Source organism: Pleurodeles waltl, chromosome 5 (assembly GCF_031143425.1).
Source record: "Pleurodeles waltl isolate 20211129_DDA chromosome 5, aPleWal1.hap1.20221129, whole genome shotgun sequence".
In the NCBI taxonomy this organism is placed as follows: domain Eukaryota; kingdom Metazoa; phylum Chordata; class Amphibia; order Caudata; family Salamandridae; genus Pleurodeles; species Pleurodeles waltl.
In genome coordinates, this window is record NC_090444.1 from 1,827,908,977 (window position 1) to 1,827,934,328 (window position 25,352).

A 25,352-nucleotide genomic window follows, 5' to 3' on the forward strand; every position below is an offset into this window, starting at 1 on the left:
GCTACTCCGGCCTCTGTGCACTTCCGGCGGAAATCCTTTGTGCACAGCCAAGCCTGGGTCCACAGCATTCTAACCTGCATTGCACGACTTTCTAAGTTGTCCTCCGGCAGCGTGGGACTCCTTTGTGCAACTTCGGGTGAGCACTGTTTCACTCTTCTTCATAGTGCCTGTTCCGGCACTTCTGCAGGTGCTGCCTGCTTCTGAGAGGGCTCCTTGTCTTGCTCGACGCCCCCTCTGTCCCCAGACGCAATTGGCGATATCCTGGTCCCTCCTGGGCCACAGCAGCATCCAAAAACCCTAACCGCACGTTTTGCAGCTAGCAAGGCTTGTTGGCGGTCTTTCGGCGGGAAAACACTTCTGACAACTCTCCACGGCGTGGGGGATCCATCCTCCAAAGGAGAAGTCTCTAGCCCTTGTTGTTCCTGCAGAATCCTCAGCTTCTACTGTCCAGTAGCAGCTTCTTTGCACCCACAGCTGGCATTTCCTGGGCATCTGCCCATCTCCGACTTGCTTGTGACTTTTGGACTTGGTCCCCTTGTTCCACAGGTACCCTCGACTGGAAATCCATTGTTGTTGCATTGCTGGTTTGTGTCTTTCCTGCAGAATTCCCCTATCACGACTTCTATGTCCTTTGGGGAACTTTAGTGCACTTTGCACTCACTTTTCAGGGTCTTGGGGTGGGCTATTTTTCTAACCCTCACTGTTTTCTTACAGTCCCAGTGACCCTCTACAAGGTCACATAGGTTTGGGCTCCATTCGTGGTTCGCATTCCACTTTTGGAGTATATGGTTTGTGTTGCCCCTATCCCTATGTGTCCCCATTGCATCCTATTGTAACTATACATTGTTTGCACTGTTTTCTAAGACTATACTGCATATTTTTGGTATTGTGTACATATATCTTGTGTATATTTGCTATCCTCATACTGAGGGTACTCACTGAGATACTTTGGCATATTGTCATAAAAATAAAGTACCTTTATTTTTAGTATATCTGTGTATTGTGTTTTCTTATGATATTGTGCAAGTGACACTAGGGGTACTGTAGGAGCTTCACTCGTCTCCTAGTTCAGCCTAAGCTGCTCTGCTAAGCTACCATTATCTATCAGCCTAAGCTGCTAGACACCCTATACACTAATAAGGGATACCTGGGCCTGGTGCAAGGTGTAAGTACCCCTTGGTACTCACTACAAGCCAGTCCAGCCTCCTACATTGGTTGTGCAGCGGTGGGATAAGTACTTTGCAACTACTTACCACTTTTGTCACTGTACTTTTCATAAGAGAAAAATATACAAAACAAGTTCAGTGTATGTACACCTAACCAAAAAGTTTTGCATTTCCTCTTTTCACTCTTTTCTAAGTGCTCAAAAGTACCTCTAAACTTTCTAAAAGTTCTTAAAAAGTTTTAAAAGTTTTTTTCTGTCTTTCCAAAAGTTCTGAAAAACTTTTTCTATCACTTAAACTCTTTCTAAAATGTCTGGCACAGGCCAAGCTGTTGATCTGTCCAAACTTGCTTATGATAACCTTAGCTGGAAAGAAGCAAGGAGTCTCTGCATAGATAGAGGTTTAAGTGTAAGGAAGAATCCCTCTAGAGAACTGTTAGTGAATAGCCCCTCTTAATGACCTCACATCCAAGAAAATGCCTAAAAAGGTATTATGGACAGCAAACTGTCAGAAAGCTTTTGAGGAGCTGAAGCAGGCCATGTGCTCTGCACCTGTCCTGAAAAGCCCTTGTTACTCTAAAAAATTCTATGTCCAAACTGATGCATCTGAATTAGGAGTAGGGGCAGTCCTATCACAACTTAATTCTGAGGGCCAGGATCAACCTGTTGCTTTTATTAGTAGGAGGTTGACCCCTAGAGAAAAGCGTTGGTCTGCCATTGAGAGGGAGGCCTTTGCTATGGTCTGGGCACTGAAGAAGTTGAGGCCATACCTGTTTGGCACTCACTTCATTGTTCAGACAGACCACAAACCTCTACTTTGGCTAAAACAAATGAAAGGTGAAAATCCTAAATTGTTGAGGTGGTCCATATCCCTACAGGGAATGGACTATACAGTGGAACGTAGACCTGGGAGTACCCACTCCAATGCAGATGGACTCTCCAGATATTTCCACTTAGACAATGAAGACCCATCAGGTAATGACTAGTCTTATTGTCCTTCGTTTGGGGGGTGTTGTGTAGGAAAGTACCATCTTGCCTGGCATTTTACCCCCATTTTTCACTGTATATATGTTGTTTTAGTTGTATGTGTCACTGGGACCCTGCCAGCCAGGGCCCCAGTGCTCATAAGTGTGCCTGAATGTGTTACCTGTGTTATGACTAACTGTCTCACTGAGGCTCTGCTATCCAGAACCTCAGTGGTTATGGTCTCTCATTTCTTTCCAAATTGTCACTAACAGGCTAGTGACCAATTTCACCAATTCAACATTGGCATACTGGAACACCCTTATCATTCCCTAGTATATGGTACTAAGGTACCCAGGGTATTGGGGTTCCAGGAGATCCCTATGGGCTGCAGCATTTCTTTTGCCACCCATAGGGAGCTCTGACAAATCCTACACAGGCCTGCCACCGCAGCCTGAGTGAAATAATGCACACATTATTTCACAGCCATTTTCACAGCACTTAAGTAACTTATAAGTCACCTATATGTCTAACCTTTACCTGGTAAAGGTTAGGTGCAAAGTTACTTAGTGTGTGGGCACCCTGGCACTAGCCAAGGTGCTCCCACATAGTTCAGGGCAAATTCCCCGGACTTTGTGAGTGCGGGGACACCATTACACGCGTGCACTACACATAGGTCAATACCTATGTGTAGCTTCACAATGGTAACTCCGAATATGGCCATGTAACATGTCTAAGATCATGGAATTGCCCCCTCTATGCCATCCTGGCATTGTTGGCACAATCCCATGATCCCACGGGTCTGTAGCTCAGACCCTGGTACTGCCAAACTGCCTTTTCAGGGGTTTCACTGCAGCTGCTGCTGCTGCCAACCCCTCAGACAGGTTTCTGCCCTCCTGGGGTCCAGCCAGGCTTGGCCCAGGATGGCAGAACAAAGGACTTCCTCAGAGAGAGGGTGTTACACCCTCTCCCTTTGGAAAAAGGTGTTAAGGCAGGGGAGGAGTAGCCTCCCCCAGCCTCTGGAAATGCTTTCATGGGCACAGATGGTGCCCATTTCTGCATAAGCCAGTCTACACCGGTTCAGGGACCCCTCAGCCCTGCTCTGGCGCGAAACTGGACAAAGGAAAGGGGAGTGACCACTCCCCTGACCTGCACCTCCCCTGGGAGGTGCCCAGAGCTCCTCCAGTGTGCTCCAGACCTCTGCCATCTTGGAAACAGAGGTGCTGCTGGCACACTGGACTGCTCTGAGTGGCCAGGGCCAGCAGGTGACGTCAGAGACTCCTTCTGATAGGCTCCTTCAGGTGTTGCTAGCCTATCCTCTCTCCTAAGTAGCCAAACCCTCTTTTCTGGCTATTTAGGGTCTCTGCTTTGGGGATTTCCTTAGATAACGAATGCAAGAGCTCATCAGAGTTCCTCTGCATCTCTCTCTTCACCTTCTGCCAAGGAATCGACTGCTGACCGCGCTGGAAGCCTGCAAAACTGCAACAAAGTAGCAAAGACGACTACTGCAACTCTGTAACGCTGATCCTGCCGCCTTCTCGACTGTTTTCCTGGTGGTGCATGCTGTGGGGGTAGTCTGCCTCCTCTCTGCACTAGAAGCTCCGAAGAAATCTCCCGTGGGTCGACGGAATCTTCCCCCTGCTACCGCAGGCACCAAAGAACTGCATCACCGGTCCCCTGGGTCTCCTCTCAGCACGACGAACGAGGTCCCTTGAATCCAGCAACTGTGTCCAAGTGACTCCCACAGTCCAGTGACTCTTCAGTCCAAGTTTGGTGGAGGTAAGTCCTTGCCTCCCCACGCCAGACTGCATTGCTGGGAACCGCAACTTTTGCAGCTACTCCGGCATCTGTGCACTTCTGGTGGAACTCCTTTGTGCACAGCCAAGCCTGGGTCCACGGCACTCTAACCTGCATTGCACGACTTTCTAAGTTGTCCTCCGGCAGCGTGGGACTCCTTTGTGCAACTTCGGGTGAGCACCGTTTCACTCTTCTTTGTAGTGCCTGTTCCGGCACTTCTGCGGGTGCTGCCTGCTTCTGAGAGTGCTCCTTCTCTTGCTCGACGCCCCCTCTGTCCCCAGACGCAGTTGGCGACATCCTGGTCCCTTCTGGGCCACAGCAGCATCCAAAAACCCTAACCGCACGATTTGCAGCTAGCAAGGATTGTTGGCAGTCTTTTGGCGGGAAAACACTTCTGCACGACTCTCCACAGCGTGGGGGATCCATCCTCCAAAGGGGAAGTCTCTAGCCCTTGTCGTTCCTGCAGAATCCTCAGCTTCTACTGTCCAGTAGCAGCTTCTTTGCACCCACAGCTGGCATTTCCTGGGCATCTGCCCATCTCCGACTTGCTTTTGACTTTTGGACTTGGTCCCCTTGTTCCACAGGTACCCTCGACTGGAAATCCATCGTTGTTGCATTGCTGGTTTGTGTCTTTCCTGCAGAATTCCCCTATCACGACTTCTATGTCCTTTGGGGAACTTTAGTGCACTTTGCACTCACTTTTCAGGGTCTTGGGGTGGGATATTTTTCTAACCCTCACTGTTTTCTTACAGTCCCAGCGACCCTCTACAAGGTCACATAGGTTTGGGGTCCATTCGTGGTTCGCATTCCACTTTTGGAGTATATGGTTTGTGTTGCCCCTATCCCTATGTGTCCCCATTGCATCCTATTGTAACTATACATTGTTTGCACTGTTTTCTAAGACTATACTGCATATTTTTGGTATTGTGTACATATATCTTGTGTATATTTGCTATCCTCATACTGAGGGTACTCACTGAGATACTTTGGCATATTGTCATAAAAATAAAGTACCTTTATTTTTAGTATATCTGTGTATTGTGTTTTCTTATGATAGTGTGCAAGTGACACTAGTGGTACTGTAGGAGCTTCACTCGTCTCCTAGTTCAGCCTCAGCTGCTCTGCTAAGCTACCATTATCTATCAGCCTAAGCTGCTAGACACCCTATACACTAATAAGAGATACCTGGGCCTGGTGCAAGGTGTAAGTACCCCTTGGTACTCACTACAAGCCAGTCCAGCCTCCTATAAGTGTTTAGTGCAGTAAACTTAGCCCAGCCTAAGTAAGTATGCTCTGGACAGACAGAATTGACAGAGTTGCCAACTTCTTAGCTAATCATTATAAATTGCTTCTTGATTGGAAATTTTTGGCTGATCCTTCTCTAATTTATTGCGCAGTGGTGTTGTTGCATTCGATGGAGCACTTACCACAGAGTCAACCTCAAGATCTGTTTCACCATCACAAACATCATTAAACACCTACTGGGGATTAGACCCTTTGAGCTCTAAGTGACGTCTCCCATTCTGGCACCTTGATGTGTCCATTGTTTCAAACTATTTGTGCACAGTAGTCCCCAAACTAAGCAGCTAAAGCAAGCAGCAGAGGAGGCAAAGAGCAACATTGGTGACCAATCAACCAATCAGATACTTGTATAGCGCGGCTTATCACCCGTGGGGTCTCCAGGCGACGCCCTCTCCACCAAGTTCAGCAGCTCTTATCATTTTAGCTGAGCTTTGAAGCTTGAGCAGGCTGGAAATAATGTAAAATTAACATCCTAGACCACTGGTGGCCCTCGCGGGTGAGCACCTGCAGCCCACGCCGCACCTGTTTGCGGTGAGCGCACTTGTTATACGCACACCATCTAAATTGCACCAAATTCACATTGTGTTTCCTTTCTCTGTGCCTTTTGAGACTGCCTAACTGCTGCTGCTCCTGAAAGTGATGCCTTGGGTTTTCCAAGGAAAGTTAATGTTAGCCCATTAGCAGTGAGATGATCACACTTGCATGTGAAAGACTGTGCCTGCCCTCTCGCTCACTGGCCTGCTTAACCCATGATTGTCTACAGGAAATAAGGACAGAAAGTCAGAAAAAACATTTTAGTTTGGCACTAGGACAGGTGATACCCCAGCCTTTCCTATGTTTTCAGCCAACAGCATTTTGCATTGTGGGGCTTGTAGTTTTTGAATTTCATTATGCACTCCAAGCCCCAGCATGCAAAGTGCTGGGGGCTAAAATGCCAGAATTGGCCGCAGGAGTTATACATGACATGGATCCACCTGTCAGCCATTTTGTAAATAATTTCACAAACTAGTCAAGTCTATTTCAAAAACTGCTTGTTTCACATATAAAACCAAAAGTAAACTGCTCATATATTTTCAGAGGATTTACTCTCTTTCACATCTTGCTTTAAAACCAGCATTGGCAACACAAACTGTTCTGTCTTTTGTCTAGTGGAGTTTTTTTATATGGCTCTTCACAACACAATAAAGGACACCAAGGACAGCAGCAGAGCACCTTCTGTAATATAAATAATAGTTAAAGGACAAGTAGCAGAAAACATGGCTGTACCGAAACAAGCTTTCCTCTCCCGTACAAAGCAGCAAATGTTATCATCCCTTCGATGCAGGAGGACAGACGAGCAGTCCTTCATCACTCACAGAATGTGCACGTCTAAAGCAGGAACCACATGTGAGCTACAGACGGACCCTTGGTGGGTGCAGAACTCACTCAGAGGGATCTGTAGGTAGATGGATGAGTGAATATGCCGGTTCTGACTCCATTCTCACGTGTGTAATTTTCCACCTTTGGGTCCTGAAAGCGTTGCTGCTGTCACTCAGAGACCTGCTGTTTGTACTGATTCCTTGGTTTTCCACCTATTGAGTAGCAGACATTATATATTATGCAGTATGCAATTGTTTTTTGGAGCAGCCCTGCCTAAGTAAGTACGCTCTGGACAGACAGAGTTGACAGAGTTGCCAACTTCTTCTAAAACGTTTTCGTGGTCTAGATGCTGTGCCATCTCAACCTCGGTGCTGCACCTGTTTACATGTTGAGGGCCACCAATGTCCTCAACAACCCTCAATTAGGCATTTGCCTCATAGATGGATGCAGTCTGTCCCGGTGGTAGTGCTAAATTGTTCATATTAGTTTCTCAGTTGGCCAATGTGCAACCCTCCAGCTCCAGCTAAGTGCTACCTATGGAGCAGCATGTGCCTTGTCCACCAAGAGTGCTTTGGCATCTCATAAGGGCTTTGAAGCGCTATGTAAATGCAACTACAATACACCACATAGTATGGAACTGCTAGTTATGTGGCTGTCTGGCATCATGCTAGATTTGTACAGTTGGAGGATGGTGGTTTAACAGCAACTAGAGTCCACACAGAGAGATGCTGCATTCAAGAGACCCCCCCAATGACCCAGCAGTCACCTTGCCGCTAGCAGCCTCAGTGCCCCAGGGAAGCAATGGCCACAGCAGCAATGTTGAAGTAGGGTGCTCAGCCGTCCCAGATTGGCGGGGACAGGCCAAGTTTTTCAGCAGCTGTTCCTGCAGATTTCAGCTAATTTGGCTCATGTCCCGGTTTTCAGAGAGGGTCGACTGAAAACCCAGGGAGGCATGTTTTTATATGGTGCAAAGCAGATATAGTTAGTAGGTGTTCTCAGAAAGCAATTTAATAGTGATCGCGTTTTTTAAAATAGGATTTTATTTATTTCCTCAGTGCTTGGTCTGTTTTTCTAGGTTGATGCGCACTGTGATTCGGTTTCACCTGGCTGATGAAAAATTGTAGTCCTTCTTCTATTTTAGTGAAATGCCCTGTTTTTTTGTTTTTAGATTAAGCGCACAAACGCTTTCTGACCAGTTGTAAGTATTCTGTGGCCTTTTAACCACATCCATCACTTTCACTCATTTGTGGGCTTGCCTTTAAAAAAATCCCTTGATGCTATTAGAAATGCTTTATGTTTGTCCCACCTTGGGACAGTTTTGTTACCGCCTTGCGGACTGACCCTGTCACATGGATTATTGCATGGTTGCTGATATACTTCAGCGTGGGCAAACTATTTTTTTCTTTTGTCTATCCCTTTTGTGCTCCATGGCAGCTAAGGCGCTCACTGCGCAGAACAGCAGTGCAAACTTCATCTGTGGTATTGAAGCGCTGGTCACATGGTTCATACTGTTACCTAATCGGGTCATTTCTTTTGGCGCTCCCCTTCACGCTCCATAGCTTTCACAAAAACTCTTGTAATTGATAAATGCTTTACATAGAAAAACACAGAAATTCTCAAAGCGGCTCACCCCACAAAGCGGAAGAGCTGATACTACAATATTCACTGCACTCGAGAAACTCGCCCCATAATGCTTTGCAAGCATTCTTTTACAAAACACTTTTGCCCATAGCTCAGCCTGTGGTAGTCCTACAACAATGGGTCCACCACCAAAACATTCACAACAATGTACTCTCTTTCCATTTACATCTTCTCTGGGTCCCCACACTAGGTTAGTGGGGAACACAAAATAATAACCTCTCCCACCACTCAGTGTTTTTTTAAGCTCTCTTATGGCTAGAGTTTTTGTTTTACAGCTGAGCGTAGTTAATGTTTTAAGGTCCTTGCTTGTCATTTTGTTGCAGTATACCTGCCAGTCCTGGAAAGGTTTAATGCACTATACTCTAGAGAGGCTAAATATATACTTGTGCTGCATTATTTTTTGCTGTTCTGTTTCATGTAGTTATGGCCGGTAGGAGCTAATTAAATGGTTACATGATCATGTTTCTTATAAATGTTATTTTTATTGGGGTGTCCTCTAGGGGCTGTTCAGAACATTACAATCAACATACTACAATATCTGCAGCACTCGGAAGCTCGCCCCATAATGCTTTGCTTGGCATCCTTTTTTCAAAACATTTTTGTCCATAACTCAGCCTGTGGTGGTCCTAGGACTCCTAGGACAATGGGAACCACAACCAAAACCTTCCGCACAACACACTCTTACTGTCTAGGCCAACTCTGGGTCTAGGTTAGTGGAGACCCCAAAATAATAATCCCTGCCACGATACAGTGTCTTTTTAAGCTCTCTCATGGTTGGGACTTTTGTTTTACGGCTGAGAATAGTTTGTGGTTTCAGGCTCTTGTTTCTAATATCATAAAAATAGGCCTGTTAGCTTGTGTAATGCACTATGTTCTCTAGAGGATAAATATATGGTTGCACTGCATTATTTTATGCCATTCTGTTTTCATGTGGTTATGGTCTCTAAGCACTAACCATATGGTTATGTGGCCATGTTTTTATAGAAATGCTATTTTTATTGTGGTGTTCTGAGCACTACAGTCAACATACTACAATAATCGCAGAACTCAGAAACTCACCCCATATTGCTTTGCAGGGCATTCCTTTGACAAAACATTTTTGCTCATAACTCAGCCTATCATGGTCCTAGGACAATGGGATCCCCAACGTGTTCACGTGCTCTTTCTGTCTAGATGATTTCTGAGTTCCTACACTAGGTAAGTGGGGACCCCAGGATATTAACTCAACCCACCTTTCAGTATATTTTTAAGCTCTCTCATGGCTGTAACTTTTGTTTTGTTTTGCACTCTGGAGTAGTTTGTGTTTTAAGTGCCTTGTTTGAAAAAATATTCCAGTGGGCGTACTAGCCCTTTAATTATATGCTGGGCCACTAGAATTATGTGGCACAAAGGACCAAAATATGTGGCAGGGTTGACCAATTAATGTGGCAAAAGAAATCCAGTTATAAACTTACAATGCCAATAACTCCAACTCGAGTAAATGCAAGACCTATTGCATTGCAAATGCTTGTTTTATATGTGTTCACCGTAGGTTAAAGACTCCAGTCGGGTCTCACCAGATCTTGGGTGGTGTTACAAGCCATCCATCTTGTATTCATGGGATCGCTCAGATATAGAAACATCTAAGAGACGAGAGAGATCATGGCTCATTGGTCGACTGTAAGCAGAACGTCCCGCCTGGTTCAGGGTCTGTTCAAGAAATTTCAGTTAGTTTTGGGTAAATGGTGTTAGGCAATTAACAGAACATGCTGAAGTCTGTGCATGTTGTAAAGTCGGTGGGTACATGCATTTCTCACACGTGGCATGGGATGGTAAGTGGCCAATGCTTTATTTAGAGACAGCCTCTTCAAACAGTGCGTGGGAAAGGCGGACCCAGGAGTAAGTCCTCAAATGAGTGCAAACAATAATTGTGCTGGTTTAGGCACTGTCCTATATTAAGATCTGATTGCACATTTCGGGCTCGATTCACAAAGGTAAACTTAGGCCAAAAGTTGAAACTTATACCAAAAGTGTAAGTTGAGACCTAAAATCTAACTTTACTAATAGTAGAGTTAGGCTTTTGGTTAAGTTCACACTTTTAGTCTAAGGTTAGAGTAAAAGTCTAAATTTAGACCAAAAGTCTAACTTTACTCCTAGTAAAGTTACAGTTTTGGTCCTGGTTTACACATTTGTTCTAAACTTAGGGGCATATTTATACTCTGCTTGCGCCAAATGTGCGTCAAAACTTTTGACGCACATTCGGCACAAACCCTGCCCCATATTTATACTTTGACATCCGACCCCGCGGACGTCAAAATCCCACCATGTGCGTAATTTTTTGGAAGGGGGAACCTGCCTTGAGTTAATTATATACAAGGTAGGCGTTCTCTTCTAAAAAATTACTTTAAGGCCTGTGCGCCTTATTTATACTCTGGCGTCATTTTGACGCACAGGAGGGGGCGGGCCTTAAAAAACAACACCTGGGTCAGGGCAGGCGTTAAGGGACCTGTGGGATCAGAAGGAGCCCAGAGGTGCCCTCCCATGCCCCCAGGGACACCCCCTGCCACCCTTGCCCACCCCAGGAGGATACCAAAGGATGGAGGGACCCATCCCAGGGAAGGAAAGGTAAGTTCTGGTGAGTATATTTTTTCCGTTTTTTTTAAGTGGCATAGGGGGACCTGATTTGGGCCCCCCTACATGCCACTATGCCCAATGACCATGCCCAGGGGACATAAGACCCCTGGGCCTGGCCATTGGGCAAGGGGGCATGACTCCTGTCTTTGCTATGACAGGAGTCATGTCAATGGAGGTTGGGCATAAAAAAAGGCGCAAGTCCGGTGTGAGACCTGATTTTTGCCTCAGACCTGACTTGCACCATTTTTTGACGCACAACCCCCATTTTCCCATACGCTGGCGTTGCCTGGTGTGACTCATTTTTTTTTACGCGTACCAGTCCGCAGCGCCAGCTAACGTCATTCCATAAATAAGTCGCCCGCATGGTGCATTGGAATGGCGATAGCCTGCGGTAAAATATTTGACGCACAACTGTGGTGCAGTTGTGCGTCAAAAAGTATAAATATGGCCCTTAGACATATGGTTTAATTTTACCTTTGTGAATCAGGCCCTTCAGTGGCTGCTATTTTAGCGCAGGCAGTTGCCGGCAACTTAACGTTGGTGGTAATTGTTTGTGCAAAATATTGAAGAAAGTAAGATGCAGAGAAAGCAGTTCATCACCCATCTGCTCACCGTTATGACATTTTTCTTACAGCGCGAGACGGAGCAGGACGAAGAATGAACTCCATACACCTGCTAATATTATTTGCACCAGTTCTGCACCTGTTATTACCATTTAAATCCAAACTATTACAGTAGATCACTAAACAATTAGGCAGCTTCACAAAAGAGGTACATACGTTTAATGTTTGCGATGAAATCCAGCGATTAAATATAAATGTGTACCGATTCTTAATGAAGTTTCTGAACGTTAGTACATTAAAGTATGGTGAATTAATGTGTTTGTTTATAAGTACTGCATTGATTGCCCCCTTTTTAAACAATAACTCTCTTGTTCATGAAAACTTTATTCATGATGGAAAGCATTGTTCATTTTATGGTTATCGATCTACAATCGGAAAAAGCAATTCTATTAACAAAAGACAGGCTGCATATTACTTCTGGCCACCAGAGGGCGTGCAAGGCGAGCTGGCTTGTAGGAACAGAACGGGTGAGAATACATCTGTTCCTCATACAATGTTTTTTCTGGTATAATAGACAAGCGTAACAGCTAACTTTAATAATATGCATTTGTAGAAAATGAAACAACACAAAACAAGAATAAATGTAATTGACTAAAGCAATCTTCTCATGTTTTCTTTGTGTTTTAATTTACTCTAAATAATTCTTCTGCTGTAGGCCTAAATATAATTTACATCTATAAAAAAACAAAGATTCCACTGGCCAACACAAGGATGAAATAGGAAAATCCTCGTGCAGCAGGTCTGGTAGATTTGCGTTCCTAAACGATGACATATATTCAGAAAATAATTTCTGAATAAGGGAAGTGGTATTACAGGGGTATCCTTCTACACACCCTTACAGATCCTTGTGAATGGCCCCAAAACCCCACCATTTCTTTTGCAACGTTATAATAGTGTGAACTCGACAAGAAGGTATTGGAGCTCCAGTTACATTGCACATTCACTGTTGGTAGGCAAGTGGTGCTGCAGTGGGTTTTGCCATGCAACACCTTTGTGTTTTGACGCACAGATTTACAAGGATCTCTAAACCTGGGAATGCGTCAAAACTGAACGCCTCCACAGGTGAGGCAAAAGGAGGAGAAATATATTTTTCAGCTCGTTTTTTGCAGCACACCTAGAAAGAGAAAAAAGCCTCCATGGATTGTTTTAAAAAATCCTACCAACAACGCGGACAACGTGCGCCATGGTGCAAGGGTGCCTATGTTCGCAGTAGGCAGCAAGTTGTGCACCGGCACTGGCTGCAAGGACAGGAATTAACCATATCTCATAAATTCCTTCCCTTTCAAATTGTGTAAGGCAGCGCAGCAAAAATGAATTGTAAATGTGTCCCTTAGTAATTTGCCCAGAATCATAGGATGTTGAGCCGACAGTGCGGCTCGAACCTGGCTCCTTAGCTCCAAGGTCGGCAGCTCTGGCCATCACGCCACATCCTCTCCTCCATTAGTAAAAGGGCAAAGAGGGCACAGTCCGTTCTATTTATACCCCATTGTGTATGTACCTTACCTGAATGTTACAACTATATTCCCATTTTAGATGTTTTGGTGCCTATTTACAAAGGCATGTAAAAGTAGTAAAAGTGTACTACTTCACATAATGGTAAATGCCTTTAAGATGCAGCTCCCACATGTCCAGTTCCCATTAGTGAAAAACTGATTCATAAAGGCACTGAAGAGTGTGTAAGAGCCCACTACAGGAGCACTACTGCATGCACTCCATGATACCTCAGTGAATAGGCCCAGGGTCTATTTCATATTTATCCCAGAATATATGACACAGCTCAGGGAGCTGGATGGCAGAGGCAGTGGAGTGGGCGAGGTCCTGTTCCTTTGAAAAGGAGAGTAGATACTTCTAACATAAAGCACCAGAATGTGTTGTTTTTCAGACAAAAAAGAACATGTTAGTATGGAAGGAAGAAAATGAGGAACAGCACGACCTGATCCCGGCGTCAACAGAGATTTTTGCAGGGATCAGAATTTACCTTAAAGCTATCAATGCATCAGAGCCTTTTCTTCTAGAGGGGTGGGAGATTCAGGGCTTTAAGTGGGGTGAAATAACTGGGGTCTCTCAAGGGGACAAGGCCTGTATAAAGGTCGTGGCTTAAAACACGTAATCTAGCATAGTGTGCCCCCCAACTGGTATCTGACTGCTTCTTTGTGTCATTGCATCCTTCTGACCGTTGTCTCTTACGCCGCCTCCCCCCCCCGCGCCGGGTCCTAGTGACCGGGACGTGCCTCTCCGACCCACAGCCCCCGTGTTAAAGTCTGCGGTCCACCCTTTGCCTCCCGCTAATTAGCCACCTTGGTCATTTTTAGGCTCTTGACACATTCATGTTTTTTGGATTTTTAGATTGTGAATTCATTGTTTACTTAATTTACGCTGTGTTGACTGTTTTAGTAATAGTTTAGCTGTCTAGTCTCCCCCGCGCCACTGTTGCATCTCACTGCCGTTTTCCCGCTCTCCTCTCTCCCGCCGTCTTCACCCGATCTCCGCACCCCGCCCACCTTCCCACCCAGTACTACCTCATGGAGGCCGCTGCTTGGCTCCAACCCACCTCAGCTCTGGAGTCTTGCATGCTCCTCATGACAGGAACTTGCCTCCCTGACCCACAGGCCCCTATTCCAGCCTGTAGTCTGCCTCCCGCTAATTAGCTGCCTTGGTAATTTTTAAATTCTTTTCGCATGTAATTTGTTTTTGTTTTTTGGACTTTGAATTTATTGCTAACTTAATTTATGCTGTGTTGACTGTTTTAGTGATAGTTTAACTGTCTGGTCTCCCCTGCGCCACTGTTGCATCTCACTGCTCCCACCTTCTTCACCCAATCTCCCTCCTCCCGCCTGCACCTTCTACCCCTAGGACTACTTTATGGAAGCCACTTCGTAGCCATGCCACTGGCACACTGAAGATAAGTCCATCTGCACCTCTCCATGCCTGGACCGCACCCAGCGCCAGAAACACCAGCCCTCGAAACACCAGCCCTCGAAACACCCACTGGGACTCCACTACAGATCTCCATGTCCTGGCAGCCAGATGCAACAACAACTGCTGCCTCGCATCCCCCCTGCTCCACAGCAGAACCCTTCTCCTGCCTCCGCTGCTGCCTCACCTCAACCTCAACACTGAACACTACCACCGTAACCAACACCACCCCAACACCTGAAGACAAGACCCCCCAGGACAGCTCACCTGCCTCCTGATCAATGCCAGATTGCTCTGCAAGCATGCTACTGAAGTGTGGGATACCATCTCCACCTTCACCCCAGACGTTACCTTCATCACTGAAACTCACCTAAGCATCCAACCCGGATATCACCATGACTGCTCCCACCGGCTATAAAATACACCGAGACCAAACCAACACACACAGAGGTGGCATTGCTACCATACACAAGGAATCGATCACCTGCACATCTCCAACGATGAAACTACACCAATCATGGAACATATGAATTTTCAGCTCTGCACCAATGCTAACACCACCATCCAAGGCAGTCTCACATACAGAACACCAGGACCACAAACTAGGCTCAGGGACGCCATCACTGAATTCATAGCCCCACTCACCATCAAAATCCGATACTACATCTTCCTCGGATACCTCAGTTTCCACCTGGATGACACAAATGACACAAGCTCCACCGAATTCCTGGAAAGACTGGACAACATTGGCCTCAAGCTGCTAGTCATGGATCCTTCACACAAAGCAGGACACACACTGGACCCCATCTTCACATCCAGCAACAGAATCAAATATAGCCACTGCTCTGAACTTACCTTGTCAGACCACTTCATCATCCACTTCACCATTACCAGACCCCCCCCCCCCAGCGGACACAGTGCCCCCTTCCGAAGCTGGTCCAGGATCACAAAGCAACAATAGACAGATGCCCTCAGCACCACACAGCCCAAAGATGCCACCAGCGTGAATTATGCAGTATAGAACTTTAACGACTGGATCATCAGCACTGCCGACCGAGTCACCCCACACCAAACCAGCCAAAATGCATAGACCTTCTAAATAGGCCAGCTGGTTCACCCAGGAGTTCTGCATATCGAAACGCAGATGCGAACAATTAGAAAGAAGATGATGCACCAGGAGGAACCACACTGACAGAGCCACCTTCAAAGCAGCACTCAGTGACTACCGCTGACAGATCAAAGCTGAAAAAAAAAGAGGCCCTAACCAAGTGGATTGACACAAGCAACAACCAAACCAAGAATCTCTTTACCATTGTCAGAGAGTTCACCTCTCCTTCAACCACCAAAAACACTATCTCTGCATCACAAGAACTCTGCGACTGCCTTTCCAACCACTTCCACAACAAGATAGAAACCATCTACAAAACTCTCATCCTCAACCCTCCTCAGTCACCGATCAACGACCACCACCAGACACCGGCTTGCAGCATGGGAACAACCCACCACGCCAAACACAACCACTCTGATGAACAAACACTCTAATGAACACATCTACTTGGGGGGAGCACCTACCAACCCACGGCCCCACAGACTCTTCAACCTCAGAAGTCACAAGATCAGCCGCCAACTCACCCCCATCCTCAACGACTCGATAACCACAGCAACCTTCCCCAATGCTTGGAAACACGAAGAGCTTAGACCACTCCTTAAGAAACCATCAGCAGACCCCAGAGAGCTCCAGAACTATTGACCCATCTCGCTGTTCCTGTTCCCTACCAAAGTCCTGGAGAAGGCCATCAACCTCCAACTCACTGAACACTTGAGAACAAACAACTGACTGGGCCCCTCCCAATCAGGCTTCAGACCCACCCACAACAATGAGACAGCCCTAATCGACACAAAAGATGACATTCAAACCCTACTCGACAGAGAAGTGTCATCCGCCCCATTCCTACTCAACCTCGCAGCTATTGACATCGTCTCCCACCACACACTCATCAATTGCCTAAACCAGATGCACATTAAAGATGACGCACTCACATGAATAGCATCCCTTCTCATGGGATGCACCCAGAAAGTCCGACTGCCTCCCTTCACTTCGCAACCCAAACACAACGTATGCGGTGTCCCCCAAGGATGATCCCTCTGCCCAACCCTCTTCAATGTTTACATGACATCCCTCACAGACATTGTCAGATTGCACAACTTCAACATCACCTCCTAGGCCAATGAAAACCCGCTCAACCTGTCACTCTCAGCCAACCCCACCTCAATGAAGATCAACTTCCAGAACTGCATATAGGACATCTCAGCCTGGCTGAGAGACAACTTCCTTAAACTTAACACTGACAAGACGGAGGTTCACATCTTTGGCACACATACCGCCCTCTGGAATGACTCCTGGTGGCCATCAGTACTCAAACCTACTTCTCTTCCAAAAGACCATGCCTCAACCTCAGCATCATCCTCAACAGCGAACTAACCATGAAATGTCAAGTGAACCCATCTCCATAGCCTGCTTCCACCCGCTCTGCAAGGTCTTCAAGTGGCTACCCATCAACACTAGGAAGACTGTAACACAGGCCCTCATCACCAGCAGACTAGACTACGGCAATGCACTCTTTGCAGGCACCTCCACTGAACTCTTGAAACAAATCCAATCAAGCCAAAACTCTGCGTCCAGACTGATCCTCAACTTGCCCAAGAGAACCCACATTACCAAGCACCTGAAGGTCTCCCTGTTCAGAAGAGATGTCACTTCAAGCTCCTGATCGAGGACTAAAAAGCCCTCCATGACCTAGGACCAGCCTACATGAACCACTTAGGAACCTCCGCTCTGCCGATCTAGCCCTCAGAGTGATTCCTCACATTCTCCGCAGCCGCACCAGAGGACACTTCTTCTCCCACCTTGCCGCCAAAGTCTGGAACTCCTTCAACCTCCGCGCTGCACCCTTGCAACCCATCTTCAAGAAAAGGCTCAAGACCTGGCTCTTCAACTGAGACCTGCAGCAAGGGCCTGGATACCCCTTCGGGTGACAAACAGCACTATACAAATACTACTTGATTGATTAATTATTCTTTTAGATCTCAGCTCACTGTTTGATACTGTAAGTCATGATATACTCATGGACAGAAGACAGAAGACAGAATGCTGGAGTCACTGGCACTGCTTTAGCATGGCTAAAATCTTTCCTGGTAGACAGGACTTTTCAGATTTTTGAGGGGATTGTACACCTGACATCTTCCCGCTCAAATGTGGTGTACTCCAAGTTGCCTCACTGAGCCCTACCTTGTTTAACCTTTACATGAAGCTGTTGGCTGATATTGTCCTTCCCTTTGAGATTTCAATTATTTCATATGCAGAGGATATGCAGCTGTTTTTTTCATTGACTCAGTATCCCATACCCGGCGCCTCTGTCTTGAATCGGTCGCCAAATGGATGGAAAGTTCCTTTATTAAACTGAATGCAGACAAAACAGAGCTGGTGATCCTGGGGAACAACTTGAACATTTTACTTGACATCAGCTAGCCTAGGGTCTCACTCTCTGTAAACTCTCTTAACATGACTTGGTCCAGTGCTTTACAGCTGGGATGGAGGCTCTCTATGGTTGCACGTGAACACCTGTTCACGTGCCTGCCATCTAAGTCAGCCCACTATTTGCAGAAAGGGTCCTCCATGAACTGGTACAGACCTAGGCAGGCCTGATAGTAATAGCGAGCATTGATAATGTGAGTGTGTACATCTGTGATGCGTCTAAGTATGTAGAGTGCTTCATTGTACTTTACACTATGGTTGAATTCTGCACCAAACTACAGTTTTACAATAGTTAGGTAGAGAGTCTTGGCTGACACAATAAAAATATGATAAATTGGGATCCCGAATGAAGTTCTGACATTAATTTCCACATATCTGCACTGCTTGTGACACTTCAGAATTTGTCATTTTCTCAGACCCATCTCTGTGCTAGATTCTGGCCTTTGAGTCATCCTGCAGGTCCACCTTAATAACTTTTCAGGCCAGCTGGAGGGTCAAAAGCCCCCCCACACACAATAGGGCCATTATCCAGTAGTCAGGCCTGCTCCTGGTAGCAGAAAGGGTACAGACGGAATCTGCATAAGCTAATTACTTTACACACTGATCCTGACCTGGGAAACCACAGAAACATAAGCCAGGCCTCAAGAGACAGTCACAGGAGAGGCTGGCTGCCCCCTAAAGTTTGGGAGGGAAAGGACCAGTCAACTGTGACAGTCAACGGTGGAGCTTAGGATCTCAGAGAACGATTTTCCATAGACCACTTGAAGGTGTCATCTTGGAAATTTCCAATATGTTTTGGCGGATGTCTGGGAAGGGATGGTGTGGCGATGATATGTCATACTAGGATTGGGCAAAAATGGCTACTCTATGGAACTCTCCATCCCTGCTTAAAAGCCTTGCACAAGAGAATAATCTGGCTCTCATGAATGCAAAATCAGAGAAACGCTGAGCTTCTGGACAGAATACAACTGGCACTTTCTACAAGGATGGATTCAAGAACGTCTGATTTTAGTTGCCACCCAGGGAGTAGGATGTCTTTTTCCAGGCCAGTAGTGCTGCAACCCCTGTAACCTCTGAGGACAGTGGAGACATAGGTCTGCTGGGGGGACATGGGAGCTTCACCTGGATCATATTTGGACTGGGTTTGGAGGAGTGTGACTTTCACAAAGTGGCCCCTCACTATCACCGACACAGATGCCCTTTGGGTTGCCAAAGGAGACTGTGAGAGTTGGAGGGTGCAGAGAGGGATGGCACTCTGGCTTGGAGTTCTTTGGTGCTAATGAGGGAGACCTATAGCCGAGGAGAAATGACAGGCACCCAGACAGGAGCCAGGTCCTGAGTTCTTCCTCATAGAGGAGCAGACGTGCAGGAGGACAGGCCCTGAGTTCTTCCTCATTGGAGAAAAAGCAGTATAGAATGGTTTGGGGCTCTGCCAGAAGTTCAGCAGCCCTAGCAGGAGCCCTTACTAACAAATGGTTTATGGCATAAATGTCTCTTGGGGTTATATTGATTACACTGGGAGATGTTTTGGTTATTTCAAGCACTTCTGGAATTGCATTTTTAGCCAGATGTCTCTAGTGTAAAGGGACCTCTATTAGTGGGCCCTAAGGTTGCTATGTAGCATTTATAAAAGTAGGAACAACTCATGCACACAATTCATTGAATTTTGAAATGCTTTCTTATCAATGACAAACCTAGTGAATTAATACATACATCGATGAATGTCATTAGACAATACGCCATCTTTAGTAGATTTAATGGTGTTGCATTAGGTTATCCATAGTTTTGTTTTTATTAATGTGGTTACACCTTGAAAAAAGCCAGTGGGCCAATCGTTTGATAACTTCACCCAGTAATACTGTTTCTAGGGTATGTGAGGAGTAGTGTGATTTCAGGGTTCATGGCTCGGTAGGGGTGTGAACTGTAAGGAGTGTGTCACCTTAGATCTTTCCACCTGCCCTCATGTATATATCTGTAAGGGAATGCATAGTATTGAGTAGTGCGTGTAATAAAGCAGTTTTCCTTTTTATAAGTAAACGCACCGACTGGACAGTGACTGACTGGGTGTTGTTTGTTACATGCCAAAGGACTGGGGTACTAGCCCACACTGCTTCCTCTGAGGGGGCTTTGGCTCCTCTGTCTCACTACCCTGAGAGAGTCAAGTGCAACAAGGGGATGTTTAGTTCCCAGTAAAGGGAGATCGTGTACTAATTACTTGTGAAGGGCCCTCATCCTTCACAACTAATAACCCACTTTCTTAAATCTACATTGCAAGAGAAGATTTCAGGCAGCTAAGCAACAGTGGCTCAGTCAAGAAGGATGGTTGGCCTGGAATACCAGTCCGTGGAGGCTGAACTGAGGAGTAGAGCGAGGGACTTCCGGGGCAGGCTCAGAACAAAGCCAATCAGATTGCCCGGATCTACCATGATGCAATGGGGCAGAATAATTGCTGGGATGTTAGGCAGGTGCGCTCCTAACTGTTTGTGACTTTAAAAAGGCTCCCTTGAGCTACTGGGCTGACGAGCTCTGGAGCAGGCACCAGCATGCCAGTGAAGAGGTATTGAAACCGGGTGATTAATGGCAGCATTTCCAGCACCCCGCAAATTTGTTCTCTGCTGAAGAAGGGATTAACCCAGAAACACATGTGTCCAGAGATGCACAGTAAAGGCTGTACCTATTTAGAGGTGAAATATTTAAAAATTAATGGAGTTCGTTTTTTGAAGAAACTACATCTACCATGATGCAATGGGGCAGATTAATTGCTGGGATGTTAGGCAGGTGCGCTCCTAACTGTTTGTGACTGCCCGGATTAAGGAACCTGGCACTTCCGGGGCACCATAAGAAGCATCAGTAGTAGAACCATGTTGCCTTGCAACTTTATTGGTTATATGGTTCCTACTGGGGTTCAGGGGTGAGCATAACAGGTAATTTTGTGTAGCCTAATTACCCACATTTACAGCAGAACACTGAAGCTCGCCTTTGGATTTATAGATTTGCCTTCAGAAATTGTCTGAATGGTCCACTGGGGTAAAATAATCTACCCAAAATGCAACTCCCATTCACAGCACTTGTGAGTTGTGATAGCTATTTTGGGCCAGAAAAATCTAAACTACGCCCAATCAGTTTTTTGGTGCTTCACAATGTAGTTGGTATTCAAATGTTCCTCCATTCACTGCACTCTGCTCCAGAGATCCATCTCAATACATAGAGACATCACATAGTAACATAGAGAGGTTTTGGCTTTCTGAGTATCTTCAGAATGATGACAGCATTTAAACTTCTAATGACTACATCTTTAAACTCCAATAAATTGTTTTATTTGGGGGGCACATCAATACCAGTGTCCTTGAACGCTGTAGAAACCTGATCTCTTATACCATAGTTTGAATCAACTAGAATAGTACCTAGAGATACATCTTCATAATCACTGTCAATTAGGAACATCACAGGGACACAGGGCCCCATTCACGCCCATTCATTGCATCTAAACCTCACTAAGGTGCACAAATATCTTAATATACAAGAGCAATTACCATTCCGGCATCACAAAATTATGACTCACAGTATTTTAAATTATGTGAATTTGAATTCATAAATGGTATTTGCCACTCATTGAATCCCATCAGGATTGCAGAATTGTCTTATGAGCTAATCTGCTAACAACTGGGGGCCTCATTTACAGGCCACCACTGTCATTTCTTTATGCAGTGTTGGTGCTAGCAGTTCACTACACTGCTCCATAATAAAAAACTGATGCATTGGACTAACTGTGTCAGTTTGTAAAGCCCTGGATCACATTATACCTGGTATAATGTATGCAGGGTAGGCATTCCCACAGAAACATCTACATAGAACTGATGCAGTGAAATTTACAAATTTTCACAGCGTCATTCTACAACTTCACTGCATCAAACTTTTAATGCCTGGTCAGATCAGGCGTAAAATTGACACAGGGCTTTTTCCTATGGGACTCTCCTCGTATTGCTGGAGTTGCATCAGTTTAACGACGCAACTCCTGCAATGCGTTAGTTTAGTTCCAACAGATGCGTCAGAATTTCTGACGCAACTGTGAAAATGTGTGCCATGGAGGTCTGTATTGTAATTATAGCTAATTCACTGCATTGTTAGAGGATGTGTGATAGGTGCAAGAAATCTGATGCATCGACGATGATGTGTCATCTTCTTGTAAACGAGGCCCTGCATTTCTTGACATACCATGGTGAGTTAGTCAGCAAAGTTTGATAAATGGTCCCATTGTTGCAGGTTTGTGGGTATTCAAAATGTACAGCTGGATTCCCATCATGTAAATGGCCAAATATAATCTTGTTAGGTACAGGACTCCACTTTCAGGGTAAAATGAAGGAAACACCCCTAATGTTGGTGTGAGTGTAGGTAAAGATTTTCTATGAGAGCAAAAATGTTACCCCTGGCGTGCCATTAGGGCATGTAGTAAAATAAACATGTATATTTCTGTATGTAGAATCTGCTACATATGTGAACACTCATGGAAATCTGCAACTTCTAGTAGGTTTTGGAGAGTTGTCTGCAAGTCAAAAATGTATGCAATTTATGATTGTATGTCAGACTATCAACGACAAAAATATTGTGGCCGAAAATATTGAGGCCTAAATATCGACTGCCAAAATATCGTGAAAGCAAGTCCATTTAGGTAAGTACAGATTTGCTCCTGTTAACCTCACTTCCATGGACCTTGAATATATATATTTTGTTAAGTAAACCTTAGTCTATATATACTACACAGTATTTTGGTGCTGGGTATTTAGGCCTCGATATTTTGGACCCGTAATATTTTGTATTCTATGTCCAAATAGAATACTTAATTAATGTATTTGAGACTATGAGTATGTTTCTAAATTTCTAGTCTGTAAATAAGTGAACCAGTCTAGTTGAACTTAAGTGGAATTCACAAATGTCAATTATTGGTTTAAGATAGGTGTTTGTTCAGATCTCCCTTGTAGGTCTTTAATCTAATAATTTGCTAACAGTATATGCAGGTTTGCACAGTCCAATCACATGTTAATAGTGTGTGTTTATAGTAAACACATTCTGTCTTCTGTTTCATGGTGGTCCATCCACATCTCTGTCAGGGCTCTACAGTCATCAACAGCTGCAAAATGCTTGTGACACATAGGGGCCTATTTAGAAAGGTAAATTTATACATGAATAAATATACATGGGCTAGTTTAATCTTAGACCTTTGAGAAACCTTGCTCTTTTAGGCTATTCACCATTTCTGAGTGTAAAATTACTCAAAAGTATAGGCTTACATGTCCCTGCGCCCTGAAACAGGGGGTGGAGTCAACTGTAGTAGTGACTTCATGACAGTATTTGACATTATGCATGCTGGCAAAGACCTCTGCTATTGGGGCACAGATTACTGGAAGGTAGACCATAGAGAAAAGTTCAGAAGTTTATTAAACTCTGAAAACAATTGGTAAAATATTAAAAGTTAAATCTTTATGTCAATTCATTTTTCAAATTTATATTAAATGGAGAATAATATAATAAAACATTGCAGCGTAACTAACTTCATTTTAAGTTAAAAATGTAATAATTTTGTCTACAATAAATGTGATATACAAATATTTTCTGAAGTTTATTAAAAAAATCCAATTTAAACAGAAAAAATATATTTTTTATTTTGTATTAAAAAGTATTACAAGTGATATAGAAGTAATAAACAGTAATTTAATACATATTAATGTTACATTCATTTTTCAATTAAAAAAAGTTAATGAAAAATGTTGAAGCTAATGAATAAATATTTGTTATTTTTAGGAACTTTTAACATTAAGTACAATGTAATTATAGTTATAAACAGTTTAAATAATTTAGTTAAGTTTAACATTAGTTCCTAAGGGCTTTTATTTTAAGCCTTCACCTCCATTATTTTCTACGGAAGGATATTGCAGTAACTGGGAGTGGCTGTGATGTTGGACTTATCCCCTGCTCTGAGATGGAGTACATTTACAACCGCTTTGGGTCATTTTTGGCTACAGTACCTATAGGAGGGCAGCTTGTAAACAGGAATGGGATTTCTCTGTTGTCTGTCCCTCCTTAAATCCCTCCTTCTCCCTCCCTTAACTTCCTGATTCCCCCCCTTTAGCGTCTGGCATGTTAGCAGTGCTGTTGTAGGACTAATAAATGCACCAAAATAGGTCAGTAGTTCTTTATTGTTTGTCCTTGGAAACATGGACGTTTTGTGTTTTGAGGTTGTTACCAGTAGGTTTTGCAGATTGCACTATAACTCACCGACCTGTCTCAGTAAACAGCAGTGAGAGTTAGGCAGACACAATCACAGAGTTAAATATCCATAGAAATGTTAAGAAATTATGCTAGTATGAAGTTGCTTTTTAGACATTGCAAAAACTCTAGGACAATGGATGGCCACAGTTTATAGTTACTTTACCGCTGCTCACTACTTCATTCTTAATTTTTTATTTTGGACGGTGGATGTAGCCAATCACAGCCTTTCATGCGGTGAAGATGAGATGTGTGCCTGGAGGATGATACTTAATGCTGATGAGCGATGGCTGAAATCATTGAGCTAGTGATCTGCTTATTATATCTGTAGTTAAAGGACAATTACTGCAGCTGCCTTTAGCAAAGACATTAACAATCTGCAGTGAATATCCTTTCATTGGCCCATCATTCAGACACATGTGGGGTTAATTTATGCAAAACAATTGTTGAAGTGATGTGTTCTGTCTCCGCCCCCCCACCCTCTTTTTTATGGCTTTGGATCTACATTCAGGGGGGCGTTCGGGGAGTTACACCCCCCCAAAAAATATATTCTGTACCAAATAGTTGGGTACAGTTGTTTCAGTCTGGTGTGGTGAGGTGTCTGTTGGATTCACCTCAGATTTTTACATACACAGAGAAAAACACATGTACACTTGTAGTTTGAAAAATATTGTGTTTTAACACTATGCACTAACCCTTAAGTCCCCCTCATGCCTTACTTCTCATATTAAGGCCCATATTTAAGAAAAAGTGGCGCATCAACTATGTTGCGCCACTTTTCTTGCGCTCCCCCCCACCCCCACGGCACCTAACAACACCATGGTTGTGGCCTATTTATAATACAGCCCACCATGGCGGCCATTAGTACAATAGCATCAACATTTTTGACGCTATTGTGGTGCTTTGCTGCACTAGTGTAAAAAATGTTGACGGTAGTTCAGCAAAGTGCAAGGAGGCCCATAGGTTTCCATGGGAGCGTCATTTTGATGCCTGCTTTAATAAATATACAGTAATTATTTTTACATTTCACTGTGCCATTTTTGCGTGCCTCCTAGCGCCGGAACGCCCACAGGCATAATGTGGCGCAACGGGGTACAAAGTGGCACAATGCGTGCATTGCGCCACTTTGTAAATATGGCGCATCAGAAAAGTCACTTTTGCGCTGCCTTAGCAAAAA